The 17,687-nt window shown below is 42.7% G+C and overlaps 1 protein-coding gene across 4 annotated transcripts in view; it reads left to right on the top strand.

The window, feature by feature from the left end:
• LOC111863782 (synaptotagmin-15) overlaps positions 1 to 17,687 on the top strand; it is a 106,932-nt gene that overhangs the window by 11,963 nt on the left and 77,282 nt on the right. For 2 of the 4 annotated variants that reach the window (XM_023850459.2, XM_023850487.2), the window contains exon 2: positions 12,255 to 12,409. The exons of the other annotated variants lie outside the window; for them this stretch is intronic. The gene's annotated coding sequence lies outside the window, so the exon portion shown is untranslated. The remainder of the gene's footprint in view (positions 1 to 12,254; positions 12,410 to 17,687) is intronic. 4 annotated transcript variants of the gene reach the window in all.

Raw genomic sequence — 17,687 nt, 5'->3', positions numbered from 1 at the left:
TGCAATTAGCTCAGGGTATGCAGTGTACTTTTATATTCGCAGGATGATAAGCGAGCGATGTGTAGGACGGTTGAACAAAGACACGCTTCTGCTTCAACTTAGTGCTGTATCCTAGCATTTGCCTGTAGGGGCCGAGGGAGGCCACGGCAACCACAGATAATACATCCGGTTCCGGTGCCTATGTTGTAATTCGGAAGTTAGCCATTCGACCGCTGCTTTCGGTGAAGTACATTAAAATAATTTATGGTGGAGAGACTATCCCACTCGTACCTACACGGCAAATGTTTAATTTCTCATTACTGATTGCAGAAAAGTAAAGTTACATTACCGTATTCACAAAAGGCTGCATATATTAGTAAAGTAGACCACACATTTCATTATACAGTAAACCCTCCCTAATCATGAGTAATTTGGGTGGGGGGAAGGGTCAGCCGGATTATTGGAGCAAAAAGTAGCCTTAAAAGACCAAAAAGAAACGTAGACCAGAAATAAATTGAAAATTTAATGATATAATTAGTACTGACGAAAATAAATAACAAAATATCACTATAGAACATTTATTTAAAATCTATATGAAGACAATACATTTATTCATCGTTAAAAGACTCAGAAGCTGTACTTGTTTTTGAACGTAATAATGTAGGTCTGAAGAAATTGTTAAGTTCTGTCTGAACAGACAAGCGGCTCATCTGCCTTCATCATTTTTTTAGTACGTACTCAACTGGAGAATGTGAAATGTTGTAAATATTTGGGTAGCTTGTTAACAGATGATGGAAGGTGTACTAGTGAAATTAAATCCAGAATTGCCATGGCAAAAGCTGCATTTAGCAAGAAGAAGAATCTTTTTACCAGCAAATTGGACTTAAATTTGAGAAAGAAACTAGTGAAATGCTACATTTGGAGCATAGCTCTGTATGGGGCTGAAACATGGACACTTAGGGCAGTAGATCAGAAACATCTGGAAAGTTTCGAAATGTGGTGTTGGAGAAGGATGGAGAAGATCAGTTGGACCGATTATGTGAGAAATGAAGAAGTGTTAATTAGAGTCGGTGAGCAGAGGAATATCCTACACGAAATAAGAAAACGGAAGGCTAATTGGATTGGTCATGTTTTACGCAGAAACTGCCTTCTAAAAGAAGTTATTGAAGGAAAGATAGAGGGGCGGATAGAAGTGACAAGAAGACGAGGAAGAAGACGTAAGAAGATGCTGGATGACCTTGAGGACAGAAGAGGATACTGTCATTTGAAGGAGAAAGCTCTAGATCGCATTAAGTGGAGGAACTGTTTTGGAAGAGACTGTGAACCTGTCGTCTGACAGATTTCTGATGAAGATGATGTACTCAACTGTGTACAACACTTTCCATATTTCGATCCGGATTAACTGTAACCAGATTAGCGAGGGTTATGCGCAGAACCGCTTTGTGAACGTCTAAACAATTCTTCGAGCAAATAAATGTTAGGGGACCACTAATGACGCCACTCAGAGTTGTTCCCACATAGAGAAGACAGAGGCCTACCTTATTTGCACACGCAATCCGCTTTGCCGAAGCACCGCCTTTTGGACTCGTCGCGTCGGACGCACAAAGCTCAACAATGACGTCATTCGTTTGTAACAACTCGACTCGAAAATCCAGTTTTCACGCTGTAATAAAACTGTATCAATGAAAGATAAAAATAGACGGAAAGGCTTTTGTATGAAGAGCACTGTCTTGTGGGATATAACACCGTATAGTTCGTTGGAAGTCACCTGACGTTTCGGAGGAAACCGTCGCCTCCATTTTCAGATTCGGAGAATAAGCTGAGCAAGAAGCTTTGTTTGCAACGTCTTTTCGCGTTAGTTTCTTGCTCGGCTTATTCTTCGAAGCTGAAGATGGAGGCGACGTCTTCCTCCGAAACGTCAGTTGACTTTTAGTGAAATACACGGCGTTATATCCCAGAAGATAGTATTATTCATAACCTCAGATCCAATTCAGGCTTTTGTTTGTTTCTCATCCTTGTGATACAGACCAGTCACTTCTGTTCTGTTCACTGTCAGCATTCCACGTCCTTGTTCAATAAAATGTTATTGAACTGTTTAGACGTCAACAAAAAGTGCAACGTTCATGTAAATTAAGGTTATCTTTGCGAAAACTTGCAACAAGAGACGCATGTAGGAGTAAATGCAAAAAGTAAAGCCGTGGAGGTCAGTAGAATTATGAGACGTCGAGACTCCCATATTTTCTCTAGACAGTCTGCTAACATGGCGGTGAGTTTGTCAGCCTTACGCGCTGGCTGACCTTTACCTCCAGGAAGATTCCTGATACTCATTTCTGTTAGAGGCTGAGTCGAACCCGGGGCCATAATGCGTTTGGAAAGAATACTTCAATTGGAAAAATCCAGTGACCTCTTGTGGAATCGAACCCGCCAACCTGCCTGAACCAACTACGTTACCGATGGGAATTGTTATCTTTATCTTTCTGTCTGTCCGTCCGTCCGTCCGTCCTCTTATTTAAACTTGACAAACATTGGGCTAATTTGAACACTTTATTTACATCCTTTTGTGTTCCCTTCTCTTTCATTTTTAGCCCATTTTCCTCATTTTGAAAAAAATAGAAGTAGGTTTATGATATCAGCATGCTGTCTGGGTGTCTGTATATCCCGGCTATTAACTTTTAAATGCCTGAAGCAATCTATGAAATTGGTCTGTATATTATAACACTGAAGCTAGTCTCAGTGACGTAATTCATAAATCCCTCCCACCTGTCTATGTGTCTGTATGTGTATTCCCTTCGCGTTGCTAGGCAACGACTTTGGTAAAAGAATATTAGCACTTAATTGATCATTCAATATGGCAACTGGCTGGAAAATTTTACCAGTTAACACTCTGGTAGCAGAACCGAAAATCAACGATCCAGAATTCGTGCAATAATCAAGTGGTTAGTCACCAAAGGCGCTCGTTCTGTTCCAGGTTAGGTCATGTGGAATTTGTGGTGGACAAAGTGGTACTGAGATATATATTCTCTGAGTATTTTGGTCTTCCCTTGCAAATCTCATTGCACCAACTTCCCCACACGTCTCTTTGGCTATATCAGCCATCACTGCATATTTCTGGCACTGACAGCGTCCTTAAATATACAAATTAAAGAAAGAACTCAGAGATCCTGCATTAGACATTATCCTTCTCAGCGTCCATCTTAATATTATCCTGTCACCTAATTCCGTGTTTTCATATTTGCCATTTTTTTTACAATTAATGATGTTATTAACGTATATGTGCATATAGTATCTCCCCTATTCTTGCTGTAGGGGGCACGCAGTAGCGTAGTTGGATGAGGCATTATGTTACAAGCCAGAAATCCGCGGATTCAATTCCCGATGAGGTCATTGAATTTTTCAATTGACTTAATCCTTCCAGCTGCACGATGTCCCTTGAGTCGACTCAGCCTCTAATAGAAATGAGCACCAGGGATCTTCCTGGAAGTAAAGGGCGGCCGGCGCGTACGGTTTACGTCACCACCAACTTTGAGCCGATTGTCTAGAAAATGTGAAAACCTCGACGTCTCACAACCCTATGGGTCTCCACAGCCACTTTTCCCTATTCTAGCTGAATGTAGTCTATTTAAGCGACATGATCTCAAACACAATCTAAACAGCAACGCGTAATTTCATATTGTTTACTGGTCTTGTCAGCTGCAAGGCATTCTGGTCCATTTAATGTATTACTGGCCCTCTGAACAATTCGTTTGTATATGCTAGAAATGGACGTCAAGACCAACGAGTTATGGAAAATCACAAAGGAACTCAAGTGTTGCCATGGAAACCAGGCGAAACACTCGACTGTCATGCTTGTTATTATACGGGTTCTGGCACGGCTGGATAGGTTCTCATTGAACTAAAATAAGCATCACTTTCATTGTGGTCTCCAGTAGGGTTATACCGTGACGCACGTTAGGAACTCATCTCCGTCAAAGCGAAGTGCCTTTCACTCAAGGGAGGATGTTAACTTTCCTCGCAACAATAAATTAACCAATTTTCTACTTACAGTATCAAGAACATACAATATTGCAAGCAAGATCCTTTATTGTATTATGCTTCACAAACATGAGCACCCCAATAGCTCAGTCGGTGTAGCGGCTGGCTACAGGCTGGACGACCGAGGAGTTGCAGTTGGAATCTCCTCTCCACATCGCCCGAACCAGCCCTGGGGCCAATCCAGCCCCCTGTATAACAATATATATGAGACAAATTCCGTCTTAAGTGCAACAATTTAATTGTAGTTCTTTCTTCTTCCCTTCCTCTACACTACATATTTCGGCCCTAAATGGCCATCATCAGGTGTGTATTCTTACGTAGCTGCTACACTGCCCGTAGTTTAAAATTTAAAATCACCAGTCTTTCCAATTGTATGTATGTATAAAATCTTTGTTAAACTACACGCGTCAATTTGATTTCTAAAATTGGCACTTTTTTAAAACTTCAATTCAAATTAAAATGTCTATAAATTTTCTGTTCTTTTTCCAAATTTTTAAAAATTTCCTCGGGGTACACGCCCTATATCTATAGTTCTGCAGCGGCCACTTCTTGTTTTATCGCTCTTCAGGTACTGTTCTGTGTAGGCTCTGTGTGTGTGTGTCGCTGCTTATCTTTAATTACAATTACAGGGGGTGAAGCTGTAGGAGAGTCAAGCTGACCACTCACCTCCAACTAATACCGAGGTCAAAATGATGGAGCTAAACCTCCATCCTCCCATAAGCTCTCATGGTGTAGTGCTTAAGTGATTAAGCACAGGAACAACTTTACCTCACCTTGAGATAGTTGAGTAGGTAAGGCTAAGCTAGTAGGTCAAGGCTATTGCACATTTCAGTAAGTGATGACAGATGAGCATAGAGCAATGGTGGATTGATAGTTAAAAGGGGAATATAAAAAAAACTATGAGACGTACCAGATGCAGCGCCACTTGGTGGACCGCGAAATTCACGTGAATTAACCAAGGATTTAAACTGAGACTCCATGGTGAGAGTCCAGCGTTCGACCGCCTGTGTTGTGGCACAATCCTACACCACAAATAAACGGATCGAATCAGAGGTTATCACGGAACCCACAGCTTGACGCTATGCCAAGAATACGCATAGCATTCGGAATGTTGTAACATTTTGTTTCTGTTTACTCGATTCTCCTGGAACCATTCGAGTTGTTCGGAGTTATGAAATAAATAACGTTACAAGAACAGTTGAGTATTGTGGTACAAGCAGGGGAAATGTCAGAGGTCACTTCAGTAACAGATCAATACAATTCTCATTCTCGGAATTTAAGGAAATGGTTTTAAGCCCTCTGCATACAAAAACTGTCATTTTATATGATATCTACTGTGGCAATGAAGTGACGTAACTGTTGCGTCATGATTACGAAATCACTAGATCCTCTTTACAACATAGTCCCTGTGATCATACGCCGGTGGGAATTTCGGTCGCACTTGCAAAGTCTTTTACCTCCGTAAAGTTGGCTACACAAGGTGTGACGTACCGTGGTTCGTTGAGTAGATGGACATTACCTATTGGTTTGTACTGCTGTTACGAGTGGTATCTTACTTCGATATAGGAGCATACATTGCATGTGCCTGAGGGTAAGGTGAATCCAGAGACGGAAAACGAAATACGTTTGGAGGATGGGTCATAAAGAAACGAAAATATATTAAAATTAATATCTGAACACATAGTAGAAGGGGAAGTTATCTTCGTGCTCTTAATTATACTTAGCACTCTGTCGTGAAGACATATCGGAGAGTGGAGGTATAGCTCCAGGATTCTTCACCTCGGCGCTAGATAGAGGTGAGTGGTCAGCTTCACGCCTCGACCACTTTACTTCCAGAGAATAGGCCCCCATTAACCATTGGGTAGGAGGCTGGGAGAACTTCAGTGTTGGTATGGACGTTGTGGAGAAGAGAAAAAGTTTGCACTGCCGGGAATCAAATCCCGGCTATCTAACCCGTACCCCGTTGCTATACCGACTGAGCTGTCCCGACTGGGGTGGGAAGCTGACCACTCATATCTATCTAGTACTGAAGTCCGGAATACGTGGATCTTTACATCCACTTCCCCACACGTCTTCTTGGTGTAGTGCTTAATTAGTTAAGTATAGGATTGCCTTTATCTTACCCACATTGGGAAAATTCTGAATTGTGAAATCCAGTTGGATCCAAAATGAAGAAAATCCAATCCAATTATTTTTTTATTGCTAGTGGGGTGGGATTAAGTCCCTTGTACTGCGGCCACTTCTGGCCTATTGTACCAGTCCCAGATGATAGGTGAGGGTGATAGTGGAGCAATTGGTGAAATGAAGATTAAACTTCAATTCCGAAGTACTCGGAGGAAACCTGCCCCAGCGCCACTTTGTCCACCAAAAATCCCACTTGACCAGACCCGGGATCGAACCCGGGCCGCCGACCTGGGAAGCCAACGACTAACAGCTTGAGCTAAGAGAAATACACAAGTAGTGGCTTTATTAATGTGTAAGTTACAATTCACACAAGAGATATTAGGGTGATGAAATCAAAAGAAGTGAAAGATGGGACGAATATGTAGCACGCGTGGGGAACTGATAATTATGCATATAATTTATTTTAAACAGTAATTGAGGATTCTAAAGAATTCTGACAATTGTGTATAACACATAGAATCATTGGGTTTTTGGACGTCTTCCATCGTCCGTATCCTAGAGAGTAAAAAACACGATGTTTCGGAAACTGGATCTGTTTCCATCCTCAGGTGAAAGGGGGAGAAGACGCCTACTCAATTGGGCCTCTTAGAAAGAGACAATCTCAATCACTGGCCAGTGATTCTAAGGGGGCCCAGCTGAGTAGGTGTCTTCTTCCCTTTCGCCTGAGGACGGAAACAGACCCAGCTTCCGAAACATCGTGTTTTTTATTCTTTAGAATACAGGACGATGGAAAGAGCCCCCCAGACGCAGCAATTCTGTTTATTAATTGAGGAGTCCACATTTTTGACACAGTATTAAACGAAAGAATAATATTAAAATAGATTTTGAAGGTAAAGAGTATGAGAATGTTGAAAGGATTCATCTGGCTCTGGATAAGGATGAATGAAGGGTTCTTGTGAGCGCGATAATACAGTCGGGTTCTGAAGGAGGACCGCGTTCCATGGCGGTGTTGTGAGAGTTGTGATGGAGGGAACAGCGAAAGAATTTGCCATCCGTTGCTACGCAACAAACTTGTGTCCTTGCATGTCCTTCACTTATCATATCGGTATGACAGCCCTAGGGACCGAAAAATTAACCAGACGGGAACCAGACGGGGCAGAGCCTTGCTTGAGAAGCGAGCAGTCATTCGAAATATAAAATGCATTTGGAGAAAAAACATTGGTGGTCAAGATGTTTCTTTCTTGTAAATCAAATCAACACTGAAAGTACTGAGCCCAGCAGGCCATGTATCGACTAGATCGGCTTGGGATATTTGCTTTGAAACCGACATAGCCGAAGAGGTCGGCTTGTTGTGAATCATTCAGGAGAGCCATTGAACGTGCAGTTAAGTAAACAGTATCTAACTAACTAACTTCACAGAGATGAGCCCTTCTTGAGAAGCCGCGAATTGTGTAGGTACTCACAAATTTTTCAGAAATTTATGGAACTCGAATATTCAGTACCGTATTCACAAGAGCCCTCCACTGGTCTATATCCTGGGCCAGATCCATCCAATCTGTACCATCCCATCCTATCTCTCCAAGATCCATTCTAATATTGTCCACCCACCTACGCCTTGGTCTTCCCTGTAGTCTCTTTCCTTCTGGCTTTCCCACCAATATCCTATACGCATTCCTCGTCTCCCCCATTCGTGCTACATGACCTGCCCACCTCATCCTCCTTGAGTTGATTATTCTAATTATACTTGGAGAAGAGCACAAGTTATGAAGCTCCTCATTATGCAGTTTTCTCCAACCTCCTATATATATAGAGAGAAATAATCAGTACCACGAAGAACCAGGAACTCACTTTGCTACTCCGTGGTGAAGTTGCTGCACTATTACATCTTCTCCTACTAAACATCCAGGAATAATATGTCAGCATTCCGCACTCTGATGGTCATTATGTAAATTACGTTCCATGTTTTACATATGTAAATTTCATAACCACTATTACCCCAGGCAGTATTTTCTTGTCTGGGAATTTATAGCTTGAAAAACCGCTTGGAGTTCTTCACCGGTTAGTACTCAAGTAACTTACACCCGTGGATACAAGTTGAGTCTTCATGTTGTAAGATTAACCTCACACAACATACTTACTTACTTACTCATGGAGCTGAGCCTTTCTGGAGGAGCCGCCAATTCTGCAGCTACTCAAGAATTTTCCAGCATTTTATGGAACCCGAAGGTTCATTACCGTGTTCACAAGAGCCCTCCACTGGTCCCTATCCTCAGCCAGATCTATCCAATCCATAGCATCCCATCGTATCTCTCTAAGATCCATTCTAATATTGTCCACCAACCTACGCCTTGGTCTTCCGTGTGGTCTCTTTCCTTCTGGCTTTCCCACCAATATCCTATACGCATTCCTCGTCTCCCCCATTCGCGCTATATGCCCTGTCCACCTCATCCTCATTGACTTGATGAACCTCGCACAAAGTTATATTAAAATATCTCTTGCTCTTTATTCAGTTTAAAACACAAATGTTTCGAAGTGAAACTGTCATCATGTGACGTACACAAATAAACCAAATATATCTTGGTTGAGGGGCTATGCTAGAAGCCGGAAGGTCGCGGGTTCAAGCCCCTATGTGGTCATTGGATTTTTGTTAAATTGACCTAATCCTTTCAGCAGCACTATGGCCCTGGGGTCGACTCAGCCTCAAACAGAAATGAGTACCAGGAATTAAGTAAATAATTTTCCTGGTGAAGTAAAGGGTGGCCGGCGCGTAAGGCTGGAAAACTTACCGCCATATTTGAGCCGATTGTCTAGATAGTGTGAGACCCTCAACGTCTCACAACCCAATGGACCTTCACGGCTTGGTACAGAGATAGTTTTACTTTTTTTTACTCTTATATCTCAGACTGCAATTAAAGACTTTTGGAAATATGAAATTTTATAAAGTAATGACCAAAGAGTTTGGGTCCGGCTTAATTTACAGGGTCATGTGTATAAATAAACTCGAGTTTATGTCTCTAAATATTAATGTTCCCTAATGTTTGTAAGTTCATTTAATTTTTATCGATATTTAAGAATTTAGTTTTAGTATTTTATGTATAGTGGCATGTGGGTCGTTTCTATAACAATAGAGGAATATCCGTAAACATTCTTGCGGCAACGAATACAGTTATTTGGCTTATATAGTACAGAGTGTGCATTTGAAGGCAACGAGCTGTGTATTAATATAGCTGGGGCGAGAAACATGTCAGAACACTAAGAAACAAGAAGCAAAAAGGCATTTAAAATCACTCTCTGTGACGGTGAATCTTATGACTAAATAGCAGCAAACAGGATGCAGTGTTAATAAAATGTTCTCTTTGTGACTTTTGCTGGAAATTTTACCACTCTGTCAGGAGCTCACACTGTATAGTGTCGGATGGTAGGAACATATGTAAATAGTGAGTTNAGTAGTAGTAGTAGTAGTAGTAGTAGTAGTAGTAGTAGTAGTAGTAGTAGTAGTAGTAGTAGTAGTAGTAGTAGTAGTAGTAGTAGTAGTAGTAGTATCCACCGAATGTCGTGTTCATTTGGGTACCACCCCTTCTTTGTTCTGAGGAGTCTGGGAGGTTCAGGTTTCAATTAACTCAGATGCCAGATCTTCTGACTGACAACGTCCGTGGTTTTCCTCCAGGGATATATCGGTGCGGTTCATCAAATTCTCGACGATCCTGTATCTCCACATCCTTTCCAATTCATTGTTTGGTGATTACTTTGAGCCTGTCACTGTAGTGACGTTGAGGCGTGTTCACTACTGGAAGTCGGGCAGATGTTCACCTACGTTTCGGAGCAGTGTACTGCCTCCTTGTTCAGGGCCGAAGATCAAGCCAAACAAGAGGCAAGCAGGAAAGAGAGGTTCCAGTTTCTTGTTGGCTCTTCGTTTGACTTATTTTTCTACCCTGAACGTGGAGGTAATACTTTCCTCTGAAACGAGAGTAAATTTCTATCGGACTGAACGGCGTCATCTCCATCGGTTAATACTCTCCATTTTCTCTTATCATCCTTCATCACTTAATGACAGCTAGAAATAAGTATATTATTACAACGGGCTTTTCTGAGTATTAGAAAGAATTTTGAAAGAAGAAGTTTTAACATAATTTCGGGTACATTCCCGGAACTTTGGGGTGGTGGTGGTGGTGGTGGTCGTGGTGGTAGCGTAGTTGGTTTGGTCACTACGCTACAGGCCCGAAGGTCGCGGTTTCGGTTTCCGATGATGTCATATTTTTTTCCTTGGCATTACAGCCCCAGTGGGCCTAGGCCTACCTCCATGAACTTCTCCGTTCACTTCGGTTTTTCTAGATCTTACACATTCGGTAGGACTCCTTGGGCGGGTGATCAGCTCGTCGAAGGCCTCTACCTGTACACAAACACAGAAATCGCACACACACAAACTAAACATCCACGCCCTGAGTGTGAGATGAGATCATTAGATTTTTCAATTTACCTAAGCCTCCCAGCCGCACTATGGCCCTGGTTTCGACTCAGCCTCTAACAGAAATGAGTACAGGAATCTTCCTGGAGGGTAAAGGAATGCTGGCTCATAAGGCTAACAACCTCACCGCCATCTATGAGCCGACTGTCTAGAAAAATGTGGGAGCATCGACGTCTCACAACCCTATGGACCTCTACGGCCAGTTACAAAGATAGCTATAGTTTTCTTTTTACTATCCCAGCATTTTAGAATGAACTGAAGAAAGTCACGACAAACATCATTCATAAAGAAAAGTATGGCCTTCCGCGTTTTAATGCCAAGTAATTAGCAGAGAACCCGACGTTTCGGAGAAACATGTCGCTCCTTCTTCAGGATAGAATAAGTAAGTCACGCAAGCAAATAATACTATCAGCGGCAAAGTAAGTTGGCTTCCTGCTTGGTTTCTTCTTTGAACCTGAACATGGAGGCGATATGTTTCCTCAAAAAGTGGCGTTCTTTGCGAATTGAAAGCCATTAGAACTTAGACGATCCTACAATTCATAATCACTGCCATTAGAACCTCAGCTGCAACTCTGTCACGACTGTCGTTGTCAGTTATGCTGTCGTGGGTGCGCGCAGTGCAGTCACGTGGACTGTGTGTGCATCTCGAGACTAGGAAGGCGCCTTGCGTCTCTCGGGATGCGTACTACTGGAAGCATGACGGAAATATTTCACGAGACATCCGCAAAGTCAGTAACCTTCCCTTTACACGAGACATCTCAGCGCCTCGACTGTCTCTACCAGTTCAACTTGCACTAGAAATGACACTTAATGCTTTCATGGCCGCGCCATAGCTCAAGCGGTTAGTCGCTGGCTTCCCACCGCGGCGGCCCGGGTTCGATCCCGAGTCTGGTCAATATTATGGCCACAGTATTATGGGAATGCGTTCCAAGTTCTTGTTACTTGCCATTTTGCACTAAAAGAAAGAAATGAAAGCATTATACTTCGTTGTGTAACAGGTGACGTCACGCCTGTGCTTAATTAACGAAAAACCACACCATGAAGACCCAGTTCCATACATTAACCTTGGTGGTAGGCGGAGGTGAGTGGTCAGCTTCGCGCCCTGGCTGTTTTATCCCCTGGGAAATAGTCCTCGGTGTGAGCCGCTTTCCCTAGCCGGAAATCAAGCACCGACTTCCCTTCCGTCCACATCGAAACTCGTCACTAGACCGACTGAGCTACCGCGACTCCTACTTCCTAATGACTGCTTTGAAGTGTTGTGTTTTCTGGATGTGTTGCTTTACAGTCCATTAAAAGTTTATTGGCATTTCAGAGGAAAGTACTGACTCCATCATCAGGGTAGATTTGTATGCAAAACGATATGTCGGAAGGAAGCAGTTAAGTTATTTAATGTCAACATTAAAATGGATCGTAAAGGAATAGAACGTGAAGGGTTGGAATGGATTAATCTGGCACAGGTTAAGGTCCAGAGGTAGGCTTCTCTGCACACCATACAGAACCCTTGGGTTCCGTCAGAAACTAACTCTGAGAGTGTCAGCGCCGTGAAATATTGGTAATCTGGTTAATTGCTTCTTAGGTTAGCTCAAATTAAGTACAGCGAACGGAGCCGCAGCGTTACGCCTATTGTCATTACGGTGTACACCCCTGTCATCAGGTGTACAGCATCCCTGTGTTCTGCACAGGCGCATTAGCGACACGCTGCAACCTCTGGGTGAGGACTATGCAGACTGGAGGCAGTTATCCAGCAGCAGTCAGTGTGGCGTCACGGAGTTCTGTGTTGGCTTCCCACGCCCCGTCGGACGCAAGCAGGTAGGGCGGTTGTTCTGTGTATGTCTACTGCGCTGCTTCTCGTGAAAGTAATTTTACAACAATAATATTAGTAATAATAATTCTCGTGGGCCATTTTGCGAAGCTGTCAGTAACCAAATCCTAGAGTTTCGAATTCTATCATGATAAGGTTAGTGATGAATTGGAAAGGGTTAGGAAGGAAACGCTAGTGGCCCGGTAGACATACTGTCTCAGCAGTTATCTAGAGGGACTGAGGAAAAACACGAAATACGATCAGGATAAACGACAACTGTGCCGAGATTTAAACCAAAAATTTCCCAAATGAGTTATTATTATTATTATTATTATTATTATTATTATTAAGATACAGAGTGTGGATTAAATTCCTCTGGAATTTATCCGAGCAGCAGGTTAAATATGAACGTTGTACGTAAATCTGTTAAACATATTTGGAGCAAGGAAACTCGCAGAGGAGGGAGAGATCTGTTACTGATGATAACTCTCTCTTTTGGGGTGGTGACTGTGTAGCCTGGTAGTAAGGGTATTAAGGTTTAGTAGGAATCAGCTGCCTCTCTCTTCATGGCAGATTAATATTCTTACTTTTATGCACTGGAACTCCTCTGCCCTAAATATGCTGCCCTTAATGCTGTTCCCATTATATTAGACTACACTGGATCATGTTCCAAAAAAAAAGTAAATATCTTCAATACTCATGTACAGTAAGACTGACAAAATTGAGTGTATTTGTTTTAAACGAGCATCTTTTCGATCTGATAGGCTTATGTGCGTATTATCCGGATTTGTTCTCCTTCTTTTGGATTATTTTTACGGTGGTTTCAATGTGAACACTTATATATGGTCAAATGGTACATGAGTGATGAATTGGAAAGGACCTAAAAAAACCGGTATGGCCTAGTTTGGTACTATCCCGAAATTTGCGTGGAGGGACTGAGAAAACCACGGAATCATTCATTCAATTTAACCTGTGCCCCGATCGGAAATCGAATTGGTCTCTTTCTGAATATAAATACGAAGTCCAACTTTTAGACCAAAGTGTTGGTCTCAACACTCCTCTCTCAGGGCTAAGTCTCCGTGTCGAGGGACCTTCAGTGTGAATTCCTACAAAACGCATCATAAGTTCAGATTCTTTCTGTTAGATATTTGAAGAAAATGGGAGTACAAGGGGAGACTACCCTGTCATTTACATGCTCTGAGAAGGGTGTGACTGCTATTGAACTCCGTAGTGTGCAGAAACGCATGGTAGTTTAATTGGGCAAATCTGCATTTGACCTCATCAAATTATTCGCGATTTCATTTGGCCACTGAATTATCGTACTCGAAAAATTATTACGCGACTCATATTAAAATTGTTATACATGAAGCTAAAATGCTAGACAATAGATAGATCGCGCCATAGCTCAAGCGGTTAGTCGCTGGCTTCCCACTGCGGCGACCCGGGTTTGATCCCGGGTCTGCTCAAGTGAGATTTGTGGTGGACAAAGTGGCGCTTGGGCGGGCTTTCTCCGAGCACTTCGATTTCCCCTGCCAATCTTCATTCCACCAAGTTCTCCATCATCATAATCACCCGGGGCAAGCTACAATAGGACAATCAGTGGCCACCGTGACGAGTGAACCCAGTTGGACTCCACCACCCACTAAGCGAATTAAAAAAATAAAAGAATTTGACAACAGATACGTAAGGTTAATAATAATAATAATAATAATAATAATAATAAAGTATTAAATGAGGACATAGCCGGTCACGGTAGCCGAGCGGTCTAAGGCATGCACTGTCTTCGCTCGCTCGGAAGCCTGGATCGTGGTTCGAATCCCACTCAGGGCATGGATGTTTATTGTTTGTGTTCATGTAGAGGCCTTGCGACGAGCTGATGACCCGCCCAAGGAGTCCTACCGTATGTCTAAGATCTAGTAAAACCGAAGTGAAACGGAGAGTTTCATGGAGATAGGCCTAGGCCCAAATTGGGGCTGTAGCGCCAATGAAAAGAAATGAGGACATAAGTTCGTATTATTTACTTTCACATATTTAAAAAAGAGTAGCCACGTTCCGTGTATACGAAAAATTAAGCTTGAGGACTAATATGGCACGTGTAGAACTTGAGGTCCTCACAGCGATGGTTATGAAGTGTATCACATTCTGGCATATACCGTCGTGTAGTCAGTTCAAGAGGCTGCAAGGAATTGTGTGCCATATTTGCAGTTCCTAACATGAAGCCTGGTCCTTTTATTTTCCATGAATTCCTTTCGTATTTGGCTTGACGTTTGAAAGCTGAATTTTCAAACATGGCGCCACATTCAGTATGATACCATATTGTGTTTCTGTTGCTGCATAATTCGAGAATCCAGTTTCGCACAAGTATGGGCTGGCGAAGGATGTTAGCCGACGAATTGAGCGTCATGATAAGGACTTTTGTCAGAAATACTCTTTGCCTTACTAATTCCTTCCTTTGAAATAGAAAATTATATAAAGAAGCTTCTTATTTTGATTCTGTAAATGAATTTTCTTGCGGAAACCTCATTTCCACTTTGCGGAACTCTGGTTTGTTAGGAACATCATTAGCGAAACTCTGGTCCATCCCAGTTCGAGCCGAGTCGAGTTACGACCGACGGCCAGTCGACCAGTCTGTCTTGGAATAGAACATCCCTCTGGTGTTTACGACCAGATTTTATTACTGTCAGACAGTTGCGGGTTTGTTGGTGTGGGGCGCTCTCTCTGACGAGAGGACGGGTCTGTCGTCTACAATTGCTGCTGGGTCTCGCCAGCGCAGTTATTCTCGGGGCCAGATTCCCTGGGACTCGAAGACATATTTTACTGTCTGAGATTCTATACTTCCCTTTTTGTCCCTTCCTACGATTCGCAGGGCTACGGTGGAGGTATTCAACCAACCCTCCACACGGGAAACCTGATTTGTAGGACCATAGACTAAATATATTGTGATATGACGCCTGAAACCCAGAATAGTGGAGCCACAGGAACTTCCGCTGCTAATCAACGGCTCCATAAACGTTCCCGCTGCAACGAATACGCAAGCAACAATCAAGATATTGTTGGGCTTTAATTATGGAGACGGTGTTTTCTGTTGGCTTCGCACTGAGGCTATATAAAGAAGATCCTAGGTCAACTGAGAATTATTTGGGTATCGTCAGTCGAAGATAATTAAGAGAGTTACCGGATATGGCAGAGTAATTGGGAAGAGATGGCAAAGAGGCAGTTGGCAGTTGCAGCAGAGAATTGGATTGAGAGTTCCGGAGTAGATAACTGGCAAACAGTTCTACACGAGAATTAGTGAAGGATGAGCACGGGAAGCTGAAAAATCTCCACAGTTAGAAGCCATTGCTGGTAAACGGCTTGTGAAGACACAGCAGGTAAAAGTCTTAGCTGGTGATGGGGTGAACTGTGAATTGTGGAGGTTAACGGTAACGCTGTAATTGCATGTAGTTCCAAGTCGTGTGTATAAGTGGTCAATAAATTAAATATCGTGAGAATATTTAGGAATATAAGACAGAAGATGTGAGAACCTGAGATCCAACACCAGAGTGCGCTATCTGCCGTGGCATATTGTCATCAAACGGACGGTCAATCCGTTCGTATTCATTTTCTTAAAGCAGTGCAGCTGAGGCCCCAGTGGGGGGGGGACAGTTTCATCTGTAGGGTTAATGTGATATCGCTGTATATTACGCTGTGATAATCGGCATATTAGTCCAGCCCATTATCCGTTTTCCCACTTTGATCATTAAAGTGCATTAGCAAAGCGACACGTTACCTCGCAGTGACAATTATTTTAATTAGAAATGTAATTATTATTTTTAAATCACTTATTTCTCTTTTGAACATTATACCGAGATCCTACCTAATGATCCGCGACCCGGAAGCCGTGGTGCTCTGAAAGTACTGAACATGGTTGTGTAATTAGTCACACTCCTCTTTTGTGTTCAGGAAATTATGGGTTCGAATCTCGGCCAGGAGCTCCGACATCTTGATTGAAGTTATTTCGTGATTTTCCTCGGTTCTGCCACACATATACTGGAGTATTACCACAAATTATCCCATGATTTCTTTCTTTCGAATTCTTTTCCAGTTGTTTTTAATTTATCGGCCCATCATTAGACATAAATTTTACTTCTAAGTGACCTTTTAATTTATTTATGATTGATTAACAACAGTGAATAAATAATTATCTGGAAGGGAGTGACCGTGTCCTGATTAAGGTACTGACACCGTATTAGCATGGAGGGACTGAGTAAAGCCAGTTAAAATCACAGTCAGTTTTGAACCGAGAGCCACCCGAATATATATCATAACGAAGAAATTGTGACACACATAGAGGGTGCACCCTCGCCCCACTTATGTGCGGTCAGACTGACAACGGGTGTCCAGAAGGTGTTACATACCCACTCTCCCGTTATGTGACAAGCTGACCGACGGGTTGTATGCTGTAGACACACAGGGACAGAGTTCTGACTTGCAAGACGGCAGTCCGGAGGAAGTTTCTTCCTTTCGTTATGAAGAATTAACGGTTCTGTAGCAGAAGAAGTGTTAGCCCAGAAGCGACTGCTTATGTTCTTGTAGCCGGCTCACATGACCTTGAAAGATAGCAGCCGTGATGATGATACACAGAAATTTCGAGAGCTATCTCTGTATCTGCTCTCTGGGCGCAAAGGGACCTTGGTATGGCGTGGTCAGTGTCTCCGTGTCTCCGTGTCTCCGTGTCTGCCGCCCGAGGGCAAAAGGAACTCGACATGGCGTGGTTTGGTTTTACTGTCTCACATCATGGCTGACTCCGTTTGCTTAGCTGGCCCACGTGGTATTAAATTGCGGTGGCCGTCACATACAGTAGAATCGAGCCTTGTCTCCGTGTCTCCGTGTCTGCTGCACGAGGGCAAAAAGAACTCGACATGGCGTACTGTACTACATCATGGCCGACTAACTTGATATTGGCTACGCGAGATTTTGAAAATGTCGCTTATGGACCAGCACTCTTTCTATGATCATTTATACAGAAATTACAGACAGTAAACTCACACAAGGAATCAAGTTCTGGAAGTCATAGTTCGATTCCTTGTTGTAAGAAACCCCATTTTTATCCTCACCCACACTATATACAGACCAGCCCACTATATGGACTTTCAGGGCTCTTTGCCTCATATGTATAGTAGGCCTGATCACGGAGACATTAAAAATAAATGGAGCCTTACCTCCACTACAATTTTATCCCTCATACTATGATGTATAGGCACAGAGATAAATATAGTTCTCCACAGATTACAGAACTTATGCAAA

This window comes from Cryptotermes secundus, unplaced genomic scaffold (genome assembly GCF_002891405.2).
Source record: "Cryptotermes secundus unplaced genomic scaffold, Csec_1.0 scaffold1705, whole genome shotgun sequence".
Taxonomy (NCBI): Eukaryota; Metazoa; Arthropoda; class Insecta; order Blattodea; family Kalotermitidae; genus Cryptotermes; species Cryptotermes secundus.
Note: the sequence above shows the minus strand (reverse complement) of the source record. Positions and strands in the feature narration are given on the sequence as shown.